Source organism: Leopardus geoffroyi, chromosome B1 (assembly GCF_018350155.1).
Source record: "Leopardus geoffroyi isolate Oge1 chromosome B1, O.geoffroyi_Oge1_pat1.0, whole genome shotgun sequence".
Taxonomy (NCBI): Eukaryota; Metazoa; Chordata; class Mammalia; order Carnivora; family Felidae; genus Leopardus; species Leopardus geoffroyi.
In genome coordinates this window covers 91441751-91452355 of record NC_059327.1, presented here as the reverse complement: position 1 = coordinate 91452355, position 10605 = coordinate 91441751, and positions in this window count along the sequence as shown.

Genomic DNA, 10605 nt, shown 5'->3' with positions numbered 1-10605 from the left:
GAAATCAAGAGTCATATCCTCAACCAACAGAGCCACCCAGGTGCCCCAAGAAGCCCTGTTTTTATCTAGTTGCATTCATGTACATAAAGCTCCAAACTATATTGAAAGATTCACCAGAAAGTTAAACAATGTTTTGTTTTTTTACCATAAAGGTCAAGGATGAAAGAAATAAACAAACAGAACAAAAATAAGCAGAAGAAGCAGAAATAATTCTGCTAGCAAAAGCTATACTTTGTAGCTAATAGAGTTTATGTATAAGTATATATACATACACACATGCAATTATAAGTGTCATCATGGAATTTCATGTATGGAATATATATACACACACACACACACATACACACATATATATACATACATATATATGCATTGCATATATATTTATAATGTAAATATTATAAAAAGGGATGTTTTAAATACATATATATATATATATAATAGAACATATTGCATACATAATAAATGAACAAGATACCACAAAATAAAAAAGATATTTTTTTAGTTCCTAACATGAAAAATAAATTGTAGGGAAATGTTAACAAAAGTCAATAGAACAATTCAAAGGAAAATTCAGGAATAACCAGAATTATAAATAAATGGAAAATACTTGAGAAAAGGAGAGAAAAGATAAGAAAATAAAGAAAATGTTTTCAAAACATTTCCTTCACAAAAAATGGAGGAAAATGATCAAAGAAATAATTCAAGAAAATTTTCCAGGGCTCCAAGATACATTTTTAATGCTAAAGGACCTGAAGAATTGGCAGATCAGTAAATGCCAGTCTCACCCAAAGCCACATTAGGCATCATTATGATATCAAAACCCTGGAATAAAGATAAGATCCAAAAAATTTACAGGACAGAAAAACAAAAGAATAAAAAGAAAAGAGAGAGAGGGAAAAGAAAGAAAGAAAGAAAGAAAGAAAGAAAGAAAGAAAGAAAGAAGAACAAAAGAAGGAAAGAGAAAGAAAGAAAAGGAAAGAGGGAAGAAAAACAAAAACAAATATATAAAAAGAATCAAGAGGCAGAATGGCATCTATCTTGTATATATATATATATATATATATATATATATATATATATATATATATACACACACACATATATATCTTAACATATATATCTGTAATCTATCTATATATATATAAATATATATACATCTATATACATGTTAAAAGACAGATATATCTTTAATCTATATAAAGATCTATAGATCAATAGATTGATAGATATACACATGGAGTTATGGGGGTTTTTAAAAATTGTTACCTTTCTCAGGAAGCTTCTATAGAAAGTGCTGACTCACCAAAACAGATGTGGGATGGGGGGAATATGAAGAAGCAAGAGGAAGAGAAACATAAGATTGATTTAACAGAAATCCAAAACAAGAGTGAAGCAAAAAGTGGCCGTGTATTCCTGGCTTGTTAAATGTTGAATCAGGAAAACACTGTAAAAGAAAAATAAAGGTGGGTGTCTGGATGGCTCAGTTGGTTAAGCTTCCAACTCTTGGTTTTGGCTCAGGTCATGATCTCAGGGCTTGAGGGTTCAAGTCCCGCATCGGGCTCTGAGCTGACAGCATGGACCCTGCTTGGGATTGTCTCTATCTCCTTTTCTTTCTCTTCCCCTACGTTGCTCACACACTCTGTCTCTCTAAATAAATAAATAAACTTTGAAAAAAAAAAAAAAAGAAAAATATAGAGGAGGAATGAAAGAAAGAAGGAAGGGAGGGAGAGAGCGAAGGAGGAAAGAGAGAAGGGGAAGAGGCAGGGAAAGAAAAAAAGAGAAAGAAAGGAGAGAGGGAAAGGAGAAAGGGAAGAATGTGATGGAAAAAGAAATATTTAACAAATTGTTAAATATATTGTAAATCAGCTCTCACAGGATGATACTTGTGCATCAGGGGTTAACTATCATAGATTGTTAAATATACTATGTATCAGCACTCAAAAGATCCCAGTTGTGCATCATGAATTAAGTATAATAAACATAAAAGTTGGAAATGCAAGCCAGAAACATTCATAATAGTAATCTTATACTTGATGATATATCATATGAATATATTTATGAGTTGAGTGGCGTAAGATAGGAAGTGCATAACAAAAAAAAAAATCTTAGAAATTCTCCCTGCTTCAAAGGCATTTAGACGTAGCCAGCACTATTTTTTTATATCTTGAGGCAAAAAGTGACTAACCTGGGTTGAAGCTACTTACATTCCAGCATGTTGAGACATATCAGTTTTCTTCAAAATCAGGTAACCATTACTCAGGGGAGTGCATGACAATTTTCCGTGGATTATCAGGCCTGGATTCTTTTTCAAGTATTTAGTTTCAGATTCTCAAATTTCATATGTATTCTTTCCTAAATTGACCTGCTTAAAAGTTTATAATATGAGTTGTACTTTCCCGTTTGCCCTGCCAGAATCCTTCTTTCTCTATAAAAGAAAGGCAAACTTATGCATTCTCAATTGTTAATATAGTGCATTGCGCTAATGTGTAAAAAACTTCAAGGCACCAAACAAAGAATTACAAACATTGCTGGTGCTGCTGTGAAAAATAATGGTGCGGTAACAAATGCTATTATAATTCAACAGGGTTCTAATCCTTAAACTTCAACAAAATTGATTAAAAGTCATTAAGTTGAAAAATGGCAAATCGTGAAAACTATTTTTAGGACATACTACTGTTTTACTTGGATTATAAATTTCATGTTATGAAAATAATTAAGTGACATCCCTGTAAAAAAATCAGACCAGGGCTCAGTCGGCTCAGTCAGCTGAGCGTCCAACTTCGGCTTAGGTCATGATCTCACAGCGCATGGGTTCGAGCCCCCTGTTGGGCTCTGTGTTGACAGCTTGGAGCCTGGAGCCTGCTTCTGATTCTGTGTCTCCCTCTCTCTCTGTCCCTAACCGACTCGCATTCTGTCTCTGTCTCACTCAAAAATAAATAAAACATGGGGCGCCTGGGTGGCGCAGTCGGTTGAGCATCCGACTTCAGCCAGGTCACGATCTCGCGGTCTGTGAGTTCGAGCCCCGCCTCAGGCTCTGGGCTGATGGCTCAGAGCCTGGAGCCTGTTTCCGATTCTGTGTCTCCCTCTCTCTCTGCCCCTCCCCCGTTCATGCTCTGTCTCTCTCTGTCCCAAAAATAAAAATAAAAAACATAGAAAAAAAAATTTAAAAATAAATAAATAAATAAATAAAACATTAAAAAAAAGATTTAAAATAAAATTTAAAAAATTACCTTAGGTTTTTACTTCTGGTAATGATGGAATAGGTGTTTCAAACCAATCTTGTTTCATTTAACAGCTAGAAGAGATGGACAAAATGTTTAAAGTATCTCCTTAAAGACTCTGTTTGAAGGTGTTAGTAAGCAATCAACGCTGTGAGGACCTGTGAATCCCAAGTCCAGGAAAGGAGAAAGGCCAAGAGAGGTGAGCTTATCTTTTAGGGTAACTTTCAACTAGAAACAGTTATCTGTTGCCATAGTGAAAGGAAGGCTGTGTGCGAAATTCTAAGCTAAGCAGAGCTTTTAATAGACTAGTTGGATTGAGGGGACAAAATTGAGATTCCGGGGCGTGACAAGGAAAAGATTCATTATTAATAGGGCTCTCTTGAATCTCATCTCCACTTGAACTTTTTGTTCTCTTTTTAAAGTCTTCATCCAGCGCTGTCAACATAAAAGAAAGGAGCAAGATGGGGCAAATCAGGACACCATATGCTGAGGAACAAAGGGAAAGGTAAATACGGGAGTAAATCTAAATTAATATGTACTTCATAGAAAATAATAGTACAAAGAAAATTAAAATAAAGATTTAAAACATATGCTAACAATAATATAAAACACTTGCCAATATTGACCGTATGTTGGGTCACAAAGCAGAAGCCCAATAAAAGCCAAGGTTGGAATCATGGTAGAAATGTACCACACGCATTTTTTTTTTTTTTTTTTTTTGGTAAGGAAATTGTGTGCTAATGTTCAAATGCTGTGTTAAAATGTAATATTGTTTCAGACACAATATAAGCATAAAACCTTCTCATTCTAATCAGTAAACAAATAATATAAACTGAAAAATGAAAAAAGAAAAGGATGGATATTTATCTTTATAAAAGATATATCACTGTTCTTACTTTTAGATATGGGATAAAAGTTTCCCTATCTTTTCTTTCCTTATACTTCAGTTTGTTTAAAAACAAACCTATAATATTTTTTTTTCTGATAGTGGATAAATTAATCAGGATTTGTGACTCTATATTGAATGAAATATCTAAAAATTATTAATTTTTTCCTTCACTAATTTAAAACACCAATTCCCCTGCTTTTTACCTTGTTCCAAGACAAACCCCACTTAGAAAAAAAATAACAATGAGGAAGTAAACTCATTATGTATGATAATTAGATATTCTAAACATATTTAGAATTTGTAATACAAATTTGGGAGGGATATTACCTAAATCCAATGAATGTTAGCTTGTGCAAATTAAGAGTTGGCCTTGTTTCCCAATAAAAAGTAGGGGAAACTCAATGAACAGAATACCAAAAAGAAATTAGTTTAATCAAATTCCAAAAGTGAAATTTATGAAATTTGACATTACTGTCTACAAAAAGTCTGAGGGTACTTTATTATTAAATCTAATTTCTAAAATATAATTCAACATATTCACAAATTGTATTAAAGAGAAAAAGCAAAAACTAATATGAGAACCAGTTGGTTGATATTAATTGATAACCAGAGCTGTAACTAATGTATTGGTTTAGAGTTGCTTTGAGAAGAATAATACATATTATTTAAATATGATGTCTTTACAAAGACAAAGCTTACCTCTCTCACCTTTTTTTTTTCTCTTTTTATTTTTTTAATTTTTTTTTTCAGAGAGAGAGAGAGAGAGACAGAGAGAGAGAGAGAGAGAGCAGGAGAGGCAGAGGGGCAGAGAGAGAATCTTAAGCAGGTTCCACACAGGGCTCGATATCACGACCATTAGATCAGGACCTGACCTGAAATCAAGTCAGATGCTTAAGTGATTAAGCCACTCAGGCGCCCCCTCTCACCTTTCTTATAGGATGAAATATCATTCATGACCCTATAGAAATAGCTGTTGTGACAAGTTATGCTAATTGTCCATGGGAGGGTTTGACAATTTTGATCAACCACCTCCCCTCCATCCCAGTTATTATTAAAATACTTTGGTCTGTGTATATTTTTTCTAACTAGATTTCCATGACTGCTCTCGGTGCCTTTCATACTACCCTGTCCTGAGAGAGACTGTTCTACTTAGAACCGAGCTATAGGCAGTTGTATGCATATGGATAACAATATTTGAAATAACTTCTGTGCTGTAGTGAGACCCAACTCTTTCACACATTTATAAGATACATGGTGAGAATTAAGCATATCCTCGTGACAAACATGAAAGGTAATGGCTACATTTTCCATTTTCAAAACCTAACACACAGCAAGCAGGTCAATTGCTCAATATCTTACAGCTACTGTGGAAAGTGGCATTTGAATATTTCTTATCCATTCCCACAATTTATGTACTTGATTTCCCTCATAAAACTGCATAGGAAGCTTATATTTTACTATGTGAGACATAGTATCTCTCTGGATGAAGCAACTCAGGGGGATATATCTATATATCTATATATCTATATCTATACCTATATCTATATCTGTATCTGTATCTATATCTATCTATCTATCTATCTATCTATCTATATCTATGTCTATGTCTATACCTGCCTATCTATGTATCCATTTATCTATCTATATTTGACCCTTGAACAACACAGGTTTGAACTGCATGGATTCACTTAATATGCATATTTTTACATTACAGCACTGCAAATGTATTTTCCTTACTTTTGTGAATAACATTTTCTTTCCCCTAGTTTATTTTATTGTAAGAATACAGTAAATATTGCATACACAAATGTGTGTAAATCAACTTTTATGTTATCAGTAAGGCTTCTAGTCAACAGTAGGCTATTAGTAGTTGTTTTTGAGTCAAAATTTATACCTGAAATTTCTCCTGCCATTGCCTCTAACTCTTTCATTGCTCCAGGGTTAACTGCATTTCCGAGCAGTGGTTTCTAAGGTGAACTGTCACAACGTATCTGCTGAACAAGAGTGGCAGTTCTTGGACAATGACTATCAGAAATAATCCTTTTTTTATGAATTATTTTTTTAAATATCCAACTCAGAGACCACAGCAGGAAGGCTGAATATGTATATATTTGACCGGAAGTTGAGGTAGTTTAAAATATAGGTTTTTCATTTTCCTTCTAAATTGGGAAACACAATAACTTGCAAAGAATTAAAGAGAAGGTTAGATCAGATATTTGAAAGAGCAAATATTTTTAAGTAGTACAGAGAACCAGAGAGTAAACCAATTTAGAGAAATCTTGTGGAATTACTAAGCAGTGTAATAGTTTCTGTTAAATATAATATCCTATAAAGGATAACTTTATAGATGCCTTGTCGAGTGATTATCTGTAGTGATTCTTGGCAATTCAGACACAAGTGTGGATGAAATAGAACTAGGGGATCCTCTAGAAGGTAGGTTTTAGTCTTATAAGAATGACAGACTAACATATACAAGGACTTAACATGATTGGGTAAATAATAAATGAACTTATGGACAACTTAATATAAACATATTTCAGTAATACATTATAGGATCCAAAAAATTAGAAATTGTTTTCCTCTGGAAATAAAACGTGCTTGATTTTTTTTTTTTTTTTTTGGGTCTGAAATGAGTAAAGAACAAGAGTAAGAAAAATCATGCAAATATCTTCATCTTCCTTTGCTCCCTATCAAATGCATTGTTCCATAATACCAACCTATTAACACTGGTTCCAGTACTTACCATAAAGATGGGATTCTCCAAGGTTCTGAATATTTTTTGGCCCCAGAATTGGTGTGAATGTATCAACCATGTGGTCTCATATGGCAGCTTTCCTCCCAAGCATTTTAGCTAATTCTGTGTAAGGTGTTAGACCTGGAACCAGAAGCAGGTAGAGTGCTTATATCCATTTTATATTTTCCTGAGGGTGTAACATGTGGCTCCAAGTGATATCCTGTCAAATGTTTGGTTTTGTTGTTGTTTTACTTCCTTAGAATGATAAGATATGCGTTTCCCTGTATTTTATAGCAACTTGAAAAGTGGGAAGTTTAAGGACTGAGGTTTAAAGATTTAGATATTTTCCAATGGATTTTCTCAGCAAAGAAACTCATACATCTTGGTTAACTTTGTTTAAAAACAATTGACAAGGGGCGCCTGGGTGGCTCAGTCAGTTAAGCGCCAGACTTCGGCTCAGGTCATGATCTCACGGTGTGTGGGTTCGAGCCCCACGTCAGGCTCTGTGCTGACAGCTCAGAGCCTGGAGCCTGCTTCTGATTCTGTGTCTCCCTCTCTCCCTGACACTCCCCTGCTTATGCTCTATCTCTCTCTCTCAAAAAATAAACATTAAAAAAATTTTAAAAATAAATAGAAAATAAAAACAATTGACAATAATCACAGCCAGTTAACCTCTCATTTGAATGAGAGGGAAAAATCATTACGTTTATGTCAAGTGATATTAATCCCATGTGAGAATTTGTTCAAGGGTATTCTACAACAGAACTGATGACAAAAAAAAAAAAAAGTGTCTAATAAGCAGGGAAAGCACTCAGAGTTTAATGTACTTGATGTTCCCAGGAAGTCAAAGACAGGTGATGTTGGGGTTTTTGAGCAAATGGTCTATTCGGATGTGAGAGTGTCTGATGTCAGAGCTGGAACATTTTAGAGTGATTACAACTTAGAGGATATAAATGTGGGAGTTGATGGCAGATGCTGAAAAAGGAAAATTCATTGAAGTCAAAGAGCTGAGAGGCCAAGGTTTGAATAGATCGTCTATGTCTTGAACTTATCTAGACTGATGGCAGTTCTTAAGATGAAAAACAACTAAACCAATATCTTCATTTAGTAAGTGAATACATTAATGAATTAGTGAATAGATAGCATAGTATTTTCATATCCTGAAACTTCAACTAGACTGATATCTGTTGAGTAAATCTACTTGTGTACTTATTGAGTAACAAATATCATTAATTATCTGAATGATTCTAATAGCCTCCTAAATGGACTGTGTTCAGACTTTAAGCTCTTTTCAACATATTGCCCAAGCTGGCATCAGTTATTTTCATAATGTGCTTTCTCACAAGATGACTTCCTGCTTTCAAAAAATACAATACAATGCCCTCCACAATCTAGTTATAATTTAATTTTCCGTTATTGTAGCCCCATTTCTCATCTCTCTATTACACATCCATTACTGTTCTTTATTCTCAGTTGACCAGATAACATTTTATGCATTTTACAGCATCTACTTTTTCCTCACTGTACTCATGGAATGTCTCTCTACATACATCCATCTATTTATTCAGAAATATATACTGGGGGATGCCTGATTGGCTCAGTTCGTAGAGCATGTGACTCTAGGTCTTGGGGTGGTGAGTTCAAGCCCCATATTAGGCATAGAGTATAATATATATACTAATATATATATATTAGTATACTAATATATATATATACTAGTATATATATATATTAGTATACTAATATATATATATTAGTATACTAATATATATATAGTCTATGACATTTATGAGCTCAGTGATAAAGATAAGTTAGTTAATAAGACATATTTCCCAAGAAATAGGAAAATAAACAAATGCACAGAAAAATCCTTAATTATGATAAAACCTAACAAAAAAGAAAGAAGAAAGAAAGAAAGAAAGAAAGGAAGGAAGGAAGAGGAACCATAACACTCCTTTTTTTTTTTCTTTCCTTTTTTTTTTTCTTTCCTTTTTTTTTTTTTTTCTTTTTGATTAGTGACCTAGAGATCTGATTTTGGTAGAATTTTCAGGAAAAAAAAAAAACAAAAAAAAAAACTTTTCACAGAAGGTGACTTGGCTGAAATATGAAGTTAAGGAAATTTAAAAAGTGAAAATTAGGGTTATGAATGGTCAAAGAAGCCTTGAGGAAGAAAGAGAGTCTGAAAAGTCTCTGACAACCACCCTAACAACAGATGAGTTTAGGAGATAGGCTGCGTTAAGATAAGGCTGTTGGATTTATTAAAACTGAAATAGGAAGTGTGTGAGATGATTTAGCAAGTGGCATGATCTGATTTACTTTTTTGCTCACATTCCCTTAGGAGTACAGAATGGACTGATAGATGCAGGAACCATAAGGCCAGCAATCACAGTGAAATGAAGACACTTTAACTGTGGAAAGAATAGGCCCATGTTTTGAAGATCTTATCATTAGTGCCTGCAGTTTGGCTTCTATGTTGGGGATTAGAAAAGAGAAAGAATCATAAGATATGTAGGTTCTGACTTGAGCAGCTGAATACGTAGTGGTGCCTTTTAGTGAGAAAGTAAGACTCATGGAGGGGAATCTGTTGAAGCCATAATTAATTAAAGGCTCAGCTTTGAACCTATTAAATTTGAGATGTCTGTAAGATATCCAACAAGATGTTTTGTGCAAGCAATTGGGCATGGAGGTCTGAAGCTTAGAGGGGACATTGGTTTTGGATCCGGATGTGGATAAAGATATAGCTCAAGACATAAAATTAGATATGTGTGTATACATATATACACAAAAGTTTTTTCATGTAAAAGTACTTACAGAGGCAGCTTGGTGGCTCATTTGGTTAAGCATTTGACTCTTGATCTCAGCTCAAGTCTTGATCTCAGGGTCATGAGTTCAGGCCCCATGTTGGGCTCCACACTAAGCATGAAGCCTACTTAAAAAAAAAAATACATTAATTAAATTAAATTAAATTAAATTAATTAAATTAAAATTACTTACATATTTGTGTATATGTATGTGTATCTACTATATATCTGAATGAAGATATGCATGTATATGTATGTATGTATGCATCGTATGTATATGTAAATACTTTGCGAGCATAATGTCATCATGTGGATGACACTTATGTCCATAATAATGAATGACCTGTTATATTTGTTTATCTCCTACAATATTTCCACCTCTGTGCTACTACTGCCCATTGTAACATATTTATAGCACTAATAGTTTACCTCATATACAGCTTAATGTGTACATATTTGTTATCATACATGGTAACAAACTTCTCTGGGAAAAGTTTGCTGTGTGACCTTTTTCTGTATCTTCTATGTTGCTTAAATTGTGTGCATGTGTGTCTTCTGTACCATATATGATTGAATTCAGTTTCATGAAAATTTCAGTCTTGAGCTCTTCTGTCCAGTATTACATACCTTTCTGGTACATTTATTAACCATTGTTTTCTTTATATTAATTTATCCAATGCAGCCATACAAATAGGCAATCTGGACGCACACAGTATTTTTTTTTACTCAATAGTAAGATTTTTGGTGAAAGGCTAAAAAGGCACTTGTATTTTTGCTGCTATAAAAATTACCACCATAGGGGCTCCTGGGGTCACAGTCAATTGATCATCTGATTCTTGACATCGACTCAGGTCATGGTCTCATGGTTTGTGAGTTCCAGCTTCCCATCAGGCTTTGCGCTGACTGGGCGGAGCCTGCTTGGGTTTCTGTCTTCTTCTCTCTCTGCCCCTCTCCCAC